This window comes from Rutidosis leptorrhynchoides, chromosome 11 (assembly GCF_046630445.1).
Source record: "Rutidosis leptorrhynchoides isolate AG116_Rl617_1_P2 chromosome 11, CSIRO_AGI_Rlap_v1, whole genome shotgun sequence".
NCBI classification, from domain to species: Eukaryota; Viridiplantae; Streptophyta; class Magnoliopsida; order Asterales; family Asteraceae; genus Rutidosis; species Rutidosis leptorrhynchoides.
The window spans coordinates 9,390,186-9,404,025 of NC_092343.1; positions in this window are offsets into that span (position 1 = coordinate 9,390,186).

Sequence of the window (13,840 nt, forward strand, 5' to 3'; positions counted from 1 at the left end):
AAATATCCAGCCGCGTAGTTGCGACTGGTGAGTTTGCCCTTGGCGGTGTAATCCCATCTGGATATATCGGATTATACCTCTGAAAAGGCTCGCCGGATACAGGTGGAGGATATGGCGCGTATCCCGCCCCCGTAGTCATAGCTTGCGTCTGCTGATTACCAGACGGTGTGTTTTGATTATCTGTTTGAGTACGTTCCGATGAATCCCCGGAAGTCATGATACTGTTAAAGAAAAAATTCAAAAAATTTTGTGAATAATAAGCCTTATAATTCAAAACTTTTAAAAGAAAAAAACAATTAAACAGTCCTGAACTAATTCAGCTCTCAATGAAAGCATCACTTGATCATGCATATATTTTCTTTAAGGGGGGTTTAAGGATCTTAGAACAAGGCTCTCCCGTCCGGCTACCGTGAATAACCCTGGCCGACATGATGATGTCGGCGGGGTGGCCAAGTGATTAAGTCCACCTTCGATAATGGTCGTCGATCAGAAGGCTCCAAGTAAGGTCGTAGGTGCCAGTTGACGAGGAACTAACCTGTTAACCTTTAGAAGATGCTAGGTGTTGCTGGTTACGTAAGACGTGTAGTAGATGATGGTTACGTAACGTGATTGTGGTTAGAATGATAATTAGGGTTTGTATATATAGGCAAACCCTAATTCTAGAACCATCCGAGATAATGGTAATCCTTTCCATAACAAACTCCCCCGAATCACGGATGTAATTTTGAAAAAGATACTTACTTGATAACTAAGTAATCGCTATACCGAGAATAAAGGCGTTCAATACGAATCCGCATACCGCATTGCGCATACCAATGTATAGGATGCGCATGCGGGTTGCGGTATCATCAGTAAATAAAGCATATAACAATATAATGTAATATAGCATATAAGTAAAATATGTGAGTGTCAAATATGCAAGTATAACAAGTCATGTAAGTACAATAAGTATACGTAAACATGTTGGTAAGAAGCATGTAGGTATAATATGCAGTATAATATCTTCTTCTTTTTGACATTTTATTTTGTTGATTATTTAAGTATAACTTAATAATTAAATAATTTGAATTGATTATATTACACAATAATGACACCACCTAAAGTACTATGGTGATGACATGTGTCATGACTTAGTTTAAGAAAGGGTTAAACTTGTTTAAAGTGATGTCATCATTTTAAACTTTTATTAAATACTATAGAAGATTTTAACATTTACATACAAACGTGCACTATCAAAACCCTTTGTCTAAAGATGATTTTTGATTGATTCAAATAAGTACTTCTCTACTTACGATGCAACGCGAAAAGATTTTCATCACAAATTGAGGTGATATAGGATTTACAATAATAAACGAATGCTAATGGAATACATCAAATTCGAACAACAAGCAAACAATTGAAGCAACCATCCAAGAGTGTCTCAATCATGTTCATGTCATTATAAATCATTCTTTTCTCATTCTTTGTCAACGCTATAATGTTATGCTTCTACAGTTATATTAAGATATGTAGAGGAAAACTCACCTCCAAAGAAGTTGAAGTCCGCGAGTACATACTGGAGTGGGAGCAAGTCTACCACCTATGTCATCAGTGACACCAATCATGTCACCTTCCATGTCGCGCACATGTCACCAAACTTTACTCGTCCAAGCGACGAGTATCTGTTTCTTTTATTTTTTAATTCTCCTCTTTTTCGCAAAGGAAATGATTCTTTTTAATATAGATATAATATTATTTTAATGCAACTGATCTAAGTCACCACTCCTTGTGTTCTAAGTGAGCATCCCAAATGATCTTAGTTGGATAAAATGTACGTTTTTGTCGGTTGTTAATGGCTAGACATGTCCAGTTAATTATGGTTAGTAACGAGCTAACAGTTGACCCGCTCGTTACTGCGGAACATAATATACCTTTATATTTTAAATATTGCTTTAATAACAGAGATGAGTCGTGCTTTGCGGCGGAGTATCCTTTACAACAATAAATGGTTCTGCCATATATAACTTTCATTATCTATATAGTCATATAAAGCTGTAAAATGATAATATTACCATTAAGCTAATTACCCTTTAATTTTCATAATGATGATGTCATAATTATATATTAATTTAATTAAAAAAATAATAGAAAATCTTTTATAAAAGGAAATACTAATTTCTCTTAAATTGTAATTTTAATTTTATAAAAAAAATTAAAAGACATTTATTATTACTAATTATTATTATTATTATTATTAAAAATATTAATACCCAACTTTGAGCGAACTTTATTATTACTATTATTATTATTATTATTATTATTATTATTATTATTATTATTATTATTATTATTATTATTATTTACTTTTAATATAATAATTATAAATATAATTATTATATTATTAATATTCAAATATGAATTCTTTTTAAAAAAAATTAATTACGTTACATATGTATGCGAAAATACATGTCTCTATATATTTGTGAAAACAACGACAAGTATCTTAGTCAAACGGGTCATTAAAATAAATGACTTCGGCATTTACATTCACTTAATACCTAAAACATGTAATTAAATTGTTTCGTTTAAACAAACTCGTGATTTCACGGGTCATATTACTAGTGTTTTTTAAACGGAAAACACACACACACCTATTAAATAGTCAATGACGGGACTCAAACTCACAATTTTAAGGTTGATGATGAGTTACCTGCTAATAGTCTTATTTTTCGAATAAAAACATTTATAAATGAAAGCATTTTGAAAAATACATAATAAAATAAGATTGTTATTCCTTGGGATTGAACATTTGCTAATTGATAATGTGTATGTATTATGTAATCCACTCTACCCTTGAAGTGAAAATCTATCTTGTTGTAGTTGGTAAAGTAAACTATATGTATTGAAAACGACATGTGAAATAACCAAAACCGTCACATTGTCAAGCGAGTTTTAGTATATGTATAATATAAATATAATATAATAATATAATAATAGGGTGGTACAGTGCGAACTATTGGTTGAGTGGTAAAAAAGCCTCAGTTGTTTCTGGGCCCGTATCCTGAAAAAATATGTGCAGGTTCAAATTCTGGAGGGAAGTTTTCTCCAAAGGTTGTGCCTCTGGTATCCTTCACTTTGTGCGGACCAAGCAGTTAAACTAGAGTATTCCGGGTACGCTTTGCGCGATGGATGTGAGGAGTTTCTTCCTAACGGGTGTGTGGGTGGCAAATGAGAGAATTCGATGTTAATATTGTCGTTCTAAAAAAAATAGTGTGGTACAGTGTTAAAGCTTTTCTTTATAAATATGATAAATTCACTTAATTTTTTAATAATTTCACTTTTATTGTGCATTATATATATTTAAAAAAAAAAAAAAAAAAGGTGAAATATTCATTACTTCAAAAATAGAGTACATAACAAATAGGAGCCAAAAGTGGCCTCCGAACAACACAATATTAACTAGACCGAAATTGAGGTTTGCAGAGGAAGCAAACCATACACGAAAGTTACAAGGAAATAACTACTTTAACATTAGATATACACTGGAGTCATTCAACCAAGTTAGCCAATCAAAGTATTTTTTTCTCGAGCGATGTGATTATATGATTGTAAAATATAAGTTATTGATGCCAAATAAGTGAATTTATTTATCAAATATGTGATTGAAAATATTACTCCCCTTTTCTTTACCATGATATAGGGTAGGGATACTTCGTATATACATTTGTGTATTGTTAAAAGAAACAATTTCGTGAACCAATGAGAAAAAAAAATCTACATCTTGTTTCTATAGTTATAGACCTTCCACAATACAGAGTATTTGGTTGCATTCTTGGGATAAACTCTTTACATGCTTGTTCTCAACAGACTTAAATTGTATAAGTGTAATGCTATGGAGCTATCAATTTTGTTAGTCGACGTATCACCTCCTTTTTTAAGCATGCCACTCAAAGTTATGCCTTATTGGTGTCTTGTCATTTTAATGAAGTAGTCTTCCTTCTTTTATCTAGTTCACAAATTTTATTATACATCCATGTGGCACGAATGTGATGTTGGTAAACTGTAAGACCCGACCCCTACTTAAGTTGTGCCACGGCCCACGTGTAAAAATTGACCTCTACTTTTTTAGGTATAAAAATCAAGTTCATTTTTGTGGTATTCGATGTTCTTGTTTTATAAAGTCCCTTCATGTTCCCTAAGCTGTCTTGGGCAACATATTTTTAGGGAGTTATATTTCCAAACATTTATTTGATAGATCCACTTAAATTGACTAATTTACCCTTAATGATATAAATTTTCCATTTCAAATCATTTAAGGGTATTACTGGAAAGTGATAACAAATATGTTTGGATTTATCAAAAACGTGGTTGAAAATATCACCACCCATATTTTTACTAATGCAATCGTACTTGACTTCCTACTGTTAATTCTATAAAATGGTTCAGGTGTCTTATCAGTGGCGAAATATAGTGTATCCGGAGGGGGTATTCGCCCCACCTGAATTTAACGGGGAAAAAAATTTTACATTAAAAAAATGAAAATTTTACTTAAAACAATGTTTTTTTTAGTGTTTACTCCTGCTGATAATGAAAATTTTATTGAATTATTACAGCCGCCCCATTTATACAGGGTACATGGGTTCAAGTTCCGTCGCTGGATGTTAGATTAGTATATTTTAATTTAAGATTGATTAGTGGATATAATATAATGATTTTAGTAATCATGGGCTAGTGGTTGAGCTCAAATATCCATACACAAAGCCTCATTTCTAAACATTACCAAGAGGTCTTAGGTAACCATCTCAAAGGCAACCCAATCGTTGGAGCCCTGACATTCTTGCAAGAGATCCCAGGTTCGAATCTTAGGGTGTCCAGTGAAGGATTGGAAATAGTCAAGGAGTATTCCTGATGGACTACGTACAACAGAGTATGTGGTCGGATTATTCGTCATTCACATATAACCCGAACACGGAGAATCTTACAACTACAAGAGGTCTTAGGTTTAAAATTAGTTAAAGAATTGGTCGAAACTATGACGAGAATACAAGGTAATCCGGTTAGACTATGTATATGTGAGTAAAAATAACCGTCCTCCACAAATAACCTGAAAATAAAAAAACATCATTTATTTTTATTTTTTTAACAGCAAACAAAACATATTATTTATCAAACATCATCCCCCGTAGTAAGACACAAGGGAAAGAATATTGAATTACAAAGGGTTTACAAACCAATCAACCCATTTCGAGTTACATTTACTTCTACTTCTAATTCAATTAAAAGAAAATTTCGAACGAAATCAAACAAAATCTCCTTCTTCATCATTAGAGAACCAAATAAGACACTATTTCGAAAGCGCCAAATGTGCCAAACCAATGAAGCAACTATGACTTGCAACCTAATCTTGAAAACCATCGGCCTCTTAATCGAGTCAAACCATAAAATCCACGAATTCCATGAGTCTAACAATGGAATATCTAAATCAATCCAAAAACGTGATCGACGGACTCTATGCAATGATTACATACGACACACCCGATATGTTCAATTTCGATGCCTCTTTTTGAAAAATTTAGACGAGTCGATAGTCTATCCCACGAAAGGCCCATAAAAAATATTGACCTTTCTTGGAACTTGCTTGGCCCATCTCGTAACAATACCTGCGTTCGACAAGATCCCATCATCTAGATAAATTCTGGTTTCCTTCAGAGTAAACGAGCCACTGATAGAAACCCCCCATTCCCATGGGTTCGTTCTGTCTTCCATGTGCTCAATGTTACCCATAAAAGCGCATAGGTGATCGATTGCTTCCATGTTACATGGGCCAATATTCTCCCTCGACCATGCCCACTTCCACTCACCACCAATAATGATACGCATAGTGCATCACACATGCACCACACGTGCGTCGTGCATAACAGAATCTGAGCGCAAGTAAAGTTGTGCTGGATAGTCTGGCGCAAGGTAAGCGGAATAAAAGAAAAGACAAGGGCACATACACACCAATGGTCCCCACAGCACCAAAAGTACAGACAGCCGACACAAAGTACCGAGTACTATTCCCTGGTTCCTATACCAAATAGGAAGGCCTGTACAAACAGGAAAGGACGACCCACGATACGTGGCACCAATAGGCGAGAAGTATTGTGACTATAAATAAGGGATCCGAATCATAGGACAAGGGGCATCATTCATTGGGATTCACACCTATACTATTTTTAGTATCCAGATACAGTAAACGGAACTTCCGCGCTCCCCTCGTGGCACAATATCAACCTGCGCTACCGGATTCACAGCGTATTATTTCATTTAATCGCGGTTACAGGTAACGTTCCATGAACATAAACCCTAAACACCCATTCTGAGCCATCAGTTACCGTGCATCCCGACGATGGTGGGTCGACGTTTAACCACCCCTGTCGAGATCCTCATCTTACAAGGGGTTATTCAAGGTACACTGGACCGGAGAGTTAAACTCTAAATGACCCTTAAATCCTCCTTTATTGTTATCGAGCATGGACCTAACCCGTCACAATTATTCTATGCTTGATCAATTGGCGACATCCGTGGGACATCAAGTTAAAGCGATTTGATTGATCTTTTCTCTTTATGTCCACTACTCACTTGCCTTTTATTTACAGGTTCCTGTTGAGAGAAAACAAGTGCGCTGAATGGCTAGCTGCTAGAAAAAACAAGGAACGAAGCGCAAGGTGGACGTCAACGGGGACTCAGAAGTAACAAAAATATCCTTCCCCGCCGTCCGGGCATTCAACGCTTCTTGCGCGCCTATCGTAGTGCAAGGATACGTGCCTGAGTTAGGTTGCGCCGTAAAGCGTCTCTACATGGACAACGACAGCAGCGTCGACATCATGTACGAACAATGCTTTCTAAAATTGCCAACCGACATCAGACAAGCCATCAAACCTTCGACTACCGCTATGTCTGGATTCTCGGGAGAGTCAGCATGGCCCATCGAGACCCTAGATCTGAGATTGGAGTTAAGGGATGATAAAGATAAACTCAAAAGGCGAATTGTAGGGGTGGTCAGTATTTGGTTTGAAACCGTGAAACCCGAAAACCAAACCGAAACCAAAATGAAAAAAACCAAACCGAATTTGAGAAACGGTTTTCAGATCGAGTCAAACCGAAACCGATTTTGAATTCGGTTTTCGGTTCGGTTTTCGGTTTTGAATATTCTGAATTTGGTTTAACCAAAAACCGAATTCAAAATTTTTATATAATTAATTCGTATATTTATGTTTTAATGTCATTATAATGTGAGATCCAGTCAATAATATATGTTCTCACCCATATGACAATTTTGTTGCTCACATTATAATTATATTATTCAAATTATTATGTTCTTTTTTCTTAATAACAGAAGCAGTAAACGTCGTAATTAAGCTGTAAATATTAATAAATTATCAAATTTATGATAATTTAATAGTGCGTCATTATTTTAGGATATAAATAACTAAGACATCAGTAACGCCACAATTAAACTACCATCGTTTTCAATTTTTTTCATAATATTCGGTTTTAACCGAAAATCGAACCGAATCCGAATTCGAATTCGGTTTTCGGTTCGGTTCGGTTTTAACTTTGAATTTGGTTTTCGGTTCGGTTTTGCCCAAAAAAATTTCAAAACCGAATACACCGAACCGAATAAACCGAAAATCGAACTGATGAACACCCCTAGCGAATTGAGAACATAGAATTCTGCGTCGTGTGCTCACACTCCAGATACAATGCAATATTAGGAAGAACATCCATCCAAAAGTTCGGCGCTATACCTTCCACGATCCATGGGCTGGTAAAATTCTTAACATATTGGGGAACTGCTACCCTCGAATCAACACCGTTGGACGCCTTATGTGCATCGGTCATTGCTAAAAACGAAATAGCGCCTGAAGAGAAGGGCGCAAAAGGATGGCTCGTCATCGTTAACCCCTCATATCTGGACCAAAAGGTGAAAATAGGGTAAAGCTTGACACAAGAAACTAAAGAGAAATTACGAAACATCCTTATCTCAAATCAGACGTGTGCTATTGGTGCGACGTCGACATGACCGGGGTGCCGCGGGAAATAGCGCAACATCACCTCAACTCTAGCGCTAACCTAACTCCCATTAAACAAAAGAAGCGACCCATGGTACCAAAAAGGAGCGAATGGTTACGCAGAGAAGTCGACAAGTTGGTCAAACCAACATCCTGCGCAAAGTTAATTATCAAACCAGGGTGCCTAACCCCACCCTAGTAACAAAGGCTGACATGTCGTGGCGGTTATGCATTAACTTCAAAGATATTAACAAAGCATGCCCTAAAGACAACTATCCACTACCGGAGATAGATTGGAAGGTCGAATCGCTCACTGGTTTCAAGTACAAGTGCTTCTTGGACGCCTATAAAGGTTATCATCAAATTCAGATGGCGCAAGAAGATGAAGAAAAAACGGTATTTCACACAGTCCACGGCATATACTGTTGTTCGGACTAAAAAATGCGTGCGCCACATACCTGTTAGGATTATTGGACTCAATAATAAGAGTGATTTGCAGAAATCGTCCACCCACAATTAGGGATGGCAATGGCCACCTGATCCAGTGGATATCCATCTGATCCACCCGATTCGTAATGGATATAGATGATATAAATGGATATGGATACGGATATGGATGAACTTAAGTGGATACGGATATGGATATGGATGAAAAAGTTTCATCCATGGATACATCCATATACACCCGAAATACATTTATAAATACATAAATATAGATATATGCAAACACATTTACTATTATAAATACATTTACAATTACACATATATTTTTCTTGAAATCATATAATGAATTAACCATGATATATTATAACAAAACACGTATATATAATGGAATAAAAATACAAATTACACATTAAATTTGCCATAGTCTATGTTTAATAGTAAGTTTAATAAATTGTGTTATATCTTCGAGAAAGATTACACGTTCTTATGAATAGATTTAATATTATGCCACATTATATAAATTTTTATTATATTACATTTTTGTTTTAATCATATATATTAGGAAAATTATAACATTTTTTGAATATCCATTAACCCGCTTAATCCATTGGATATGGATATGGATGGATGAACAGAAATTAAATGGATATGGATATAGATATGGATGAACAAAAACTAAATGGATATGTATATGGATATAGATACGGCCTCACCCGATCCATATCCGATCCATTGCCATCCCTACCCACAATAGACAAACAAAGAAAAAAATAAAGAAAAAACTAAGAACGCGAAGATTTAACGTGGTTATATGTAATCAACGGATTGATTACTTTAAACCACGGACCAAACTAGAGAGATTTTATTGATAATTTTCGTGATACATTGTATGGGTTATATTAGGGTGTTTAAATAGGAAAAACTCAACAATGAAACCACTTAACGAGCAAGAAAACCTCGTTTCTAGAATCTTCTCCCATCATGATGCACTTCGCGACCGCGATAGAAAAGTTACGGTCGTAAGTTTTGACTTCCAAGCTAACTGATCTTCTGATGAGCTTTTTGCGACCATAGCTCACTTTTATCCTGTCGCGAAAGGAACTTAGTGACCGCTTGATGACCGCGAGTCACCCTTCTATGGTCGTAAGAATCAGAAATCAGCAAATTCTTCTTTTTGTTTCAATCTACTTCACCACTCTAACAATCTTCCACTTGAAGGAGTATTTACACAAACCCAATCTTCGTCAACCCAACACATCAACAAACTAACCAAGATAGTCGAACCACCATACACACCGCCAAAACGCCATTTGGGACACGCACACTCATCACATACATCGAATGAGTAGACTTTTGATACAAGGTCTTCAACACTTCTTGTTAGACTCGAACCATCATCTCTCTATCTCTCTAGTAGGTCATATTCTCTCATCAATTCATGAGAAGACTGGTTGAGGCAATGCAAAACCTCAACTTGTCCGTCGTCACCACCTTAGTAAGCATATCTGCGGGATTCTTTGAACCAAGGACTTTCTTCAATATCAAAGTACCATCTTTTATATGTTGTTGAATAAAATGATACCTCAACTTGATGTGTTTCGTACGACTATGAAACACCAGATTCTTCCCAAGATGAACCACACTTTGATTATCACAATACAAGACGCAATAGTCTTGTCTTTTACCCAACTCACTCAAGAAGTCCTTCAACCACACAAGCTCTTTAGTAGCTTCCGCAATAGCCATGTATTCGGCCTCCGTTGTTGATAAAGCAACACTTATTTGTAGTCGAGACATTCAACTAATCTCCGTCTTCCCTAATGTGAAAACATAACCCGTAGTGTTTTTCCCCGAATCATCACATCCACCTAAATTAGCATCCGCATAACCTCTAAGTATGACATTTTTTTTTGTAAAACACAATCCCATATTAGAAGTACCTTTCAAGTAACGAAGCAACCATTTGACCGCTTCCCAATGCTCTTTCCCCGATTTAGACATATAACGGCTTATTACTCCCACCGAATGGGCAATATCCGGTCTCGTACAAACCATGGCATATATAACACTACCCACAATCGATGCATACGGAACCTTTTCCATATCCGCTTTGTCGTCTTTCGTTTTAGGTGATTAATGTTTTGATAACCTTATTGAGCTTCCCAAAGGCATAGAACGAGCCTTTGAATTCTCCATGTTGAACCTCTCTACTACTTTCTCAATGTATTTAGTTTGAGACAAGTATAGAGTTCCTTTCACATGATCACGCATAATACTCATCGCAAGTATTTTCCTAGCTCCACCAAAGTCTTTCATCTCGAACTCATAGGAAAGTAATCTCTTCAACTGGTTGATTTCGGATATGTTAGAACCCGCAATCAACATGTCATCAACATACAATAACAAGATGATATAAGAAGACTTAAATTTCTTCAAGTAGCAACAATGATCGGCTTCACATCTTAAGAAATCAATCTTCTTCATAAACTCATCAAACTTTAAGTACCACTGCCGAGGTGCTTGCTTCAATCCATACAAACTTTTATTTAGCTTACAAACCCACCTCTCTTTACCCTTTACCTCAAATCCCTCGGGTTGCTTCATGTAGATCTCTTCATGAAGATCTCCGTGTAAGAATGCGGTCTTCACATCTAATTGCGCTAGATGTAAGTCTTCGGATGCAACTATAGCAAGTACCAACTGAATAGTAGTCATCTTAACTACCGGTGAATAAATATCGTTGTAATCAACTCCTTCCTTTTGTTGAAAGCCTTTGACCACCAACCAAGCCTTGTACCTCTTCTTGCCATCCAACTCATTCTTTAGCCGATACACCCATTTATTTTGCAATGCCATTTTATCATGAGGTAATTTCACCAGTGACCAAGTTTTATTCTTCTCAAGTTACCCCATCTCTTCTTTCATGGCAAGCTTCCATTGTATGGATTCTTTTGATTTTCTCGCCTCAAAGTAACTCTCGGGTTCACCATTCTCGGTGTAGAGCAAGTAGTTTGTTGATGAAGAATACCTAGGATTAGGCTTAGGCACTCTAGTAAAACGTCTTAGTGTAGGAGAAACCGGTATGGTTGGACCGGTTCCATCATCATCCTCCTCATCACTAGAACTCCCACTATGTTTGAAACTATCATCGCTTTCCGAACCATCTTCATCATTAGCACTTTGTGACTCCTCACCATTATTCGACAATTCATTGTTACCCGAACTCCCACTAGAACCTGCAAGATCATCAATAGAAGCATCGTCAAAAGTAACATAATCCGGTTTATGACTCCCCGTTTCAGGTTTGCCATAAACCGAATCCTCATCAAAGGTAACATGACGCGAACGAATCACTTTTCTAGCTTCGTTATCCCAACATCGATAACCCATCTCATCCGAACCATAACCAATGAAAGTATACCTCTTTGACTTAGCCCCAAGCTTGTCTCTATCCGCATCCTTAGTCTTCACATATGCATTGCACCCAATGATTCTAAGATGACCATAACTCACCTTCTTACCTTGCCATTCTTCCTCGGGAATTCGGAAACCCAATGGTGTTGAGGGTCCCCTATTGATCAAATAAGCTGCCGTACTAACCGCATCCGCCTAAAACATCTTAGGCAAACCGGCATGTAGTCTCATACTCGTAGCACTTTCATTCAAAGTACAATTTATACGTTCGACGACCCCGTTGTGTTGCGGTGTCTCCGGTACCGTTTTTGACATCTTAATACCAAGCTTTGCACAATGGTTTTTAAACTCAAGACTACCATATTCTCCTCCATTATCCGACTTTAAGCACTTCACCTTTAAGTTAATTTCATTTTCATTCTGTACCATAGCTTTCCACTTTACAAAAGTATCAAATACATCAGATTTAGCTATAAGAAAATAAACCCATACCTTTCGAGTGGAGTCGTCAATGAAGGTAACATAATAGCGAGAACCTTCATGTGATTCTACATTCGTTGGACCAAATACATCCGTATGAACTAGCTCCAAATTCTCCAACTTGGGCGCATTCCCAGATTTCCCAAAAGTCACCTTCTTTTGCTTCCCATATATACATGGTTCGCAAAACCCATGCTCCACTTTCTTCAAATCCGGAATTCTCCCTCTTGAAACAAGCATCTTCATACCTTTTTCACTCATATGCCCGAGTCTTCGGTGCCATAGAGTAGAACTATCTCCAAAATTAACCGTAGCAACCACCGTTTTTTCATCAAATACCTCAACCATATAAAGCGTTCCCCTTTTATGTCTACATGCCACGACCCTACTACCCTTAACCACCTTCCATTGGTGATTTTCAAACGTAACCGTGTTACCTTCCTCATCTAATTGACCAACCGAGATAAGCTTCCTTTTCAACTTAGGAATAAACCTCACGTATTTCAAATTCCAATTAGAGCCAAGAGTAGTCTTCAATACAACACCTCCTATACCTTCAATTTCAAGCTTTTTATTGTTTGCCAATCTAACCTTACCTTGATACGATTGAAAATTTGTCATCAAACTCCTAGTGGGTGAGGCATGAAACGAAGCTACCGAATCTAAAATCCAAGACTCCGTCGAATCCTCAGCACTACACAAAAGTGCATCATCCGTATCTTCCACGGTAAAGTCAACACCTTTCGCCAGAGATTTTTACAATTCCTTTGAAAGTATCCCTTTTGATTACAATCCCAACAAATAGCTTCACTTCGGTCCTTTGATGGATACCGCTTCTTTGACTTTTTCCTACCCTTCTTCTCACCACCACGATCAATTTTCCTACCCCCGTTGTCGATACTTAACAAGGATCCGGATGATGATTCCCTCGAGTTTCTCCTACGAGTGTCTTCACCGAGAATCAAATCCCTAATACCTTCAAATGCTAGCTTAGTAGTTCCCGTGGAGCTACTAACCGCGGTAACCGTACCCGATCAACTCTACAGACGATGAAAGCAAGATTAGTGCTTTTAGTTCATCATCAAACTTGAGATCTACCGATTCAAGCCTTGATATAATATTGTTGAATTCATTAATGTGATCCGTTGCACTCGAACCTTACCTCATCTTCGTATTGAACAATTGTCGCATAAGAAAAACCTTATTCGCCGCCGTAGGTTTTTCATACATGTTAGAGAGATCCTTCAAACATGCAAATATTGTTTTCTCATTCACAACGTTATATACAACGTTCTTGGCGAGAGAGACGAATTGCACCCAAAGCTTGGTGATCCAAAAGAGACCAATCTGCATCAACCATGCCTTTGGGTTTGACCTCCAACAAGGGTTGGTGTAGCTTCTTTTGATACAAGTAATCTTCGATTTGCATCTTCCAAAAGCCGAAGTCTTTTCCATCAAACCTATCG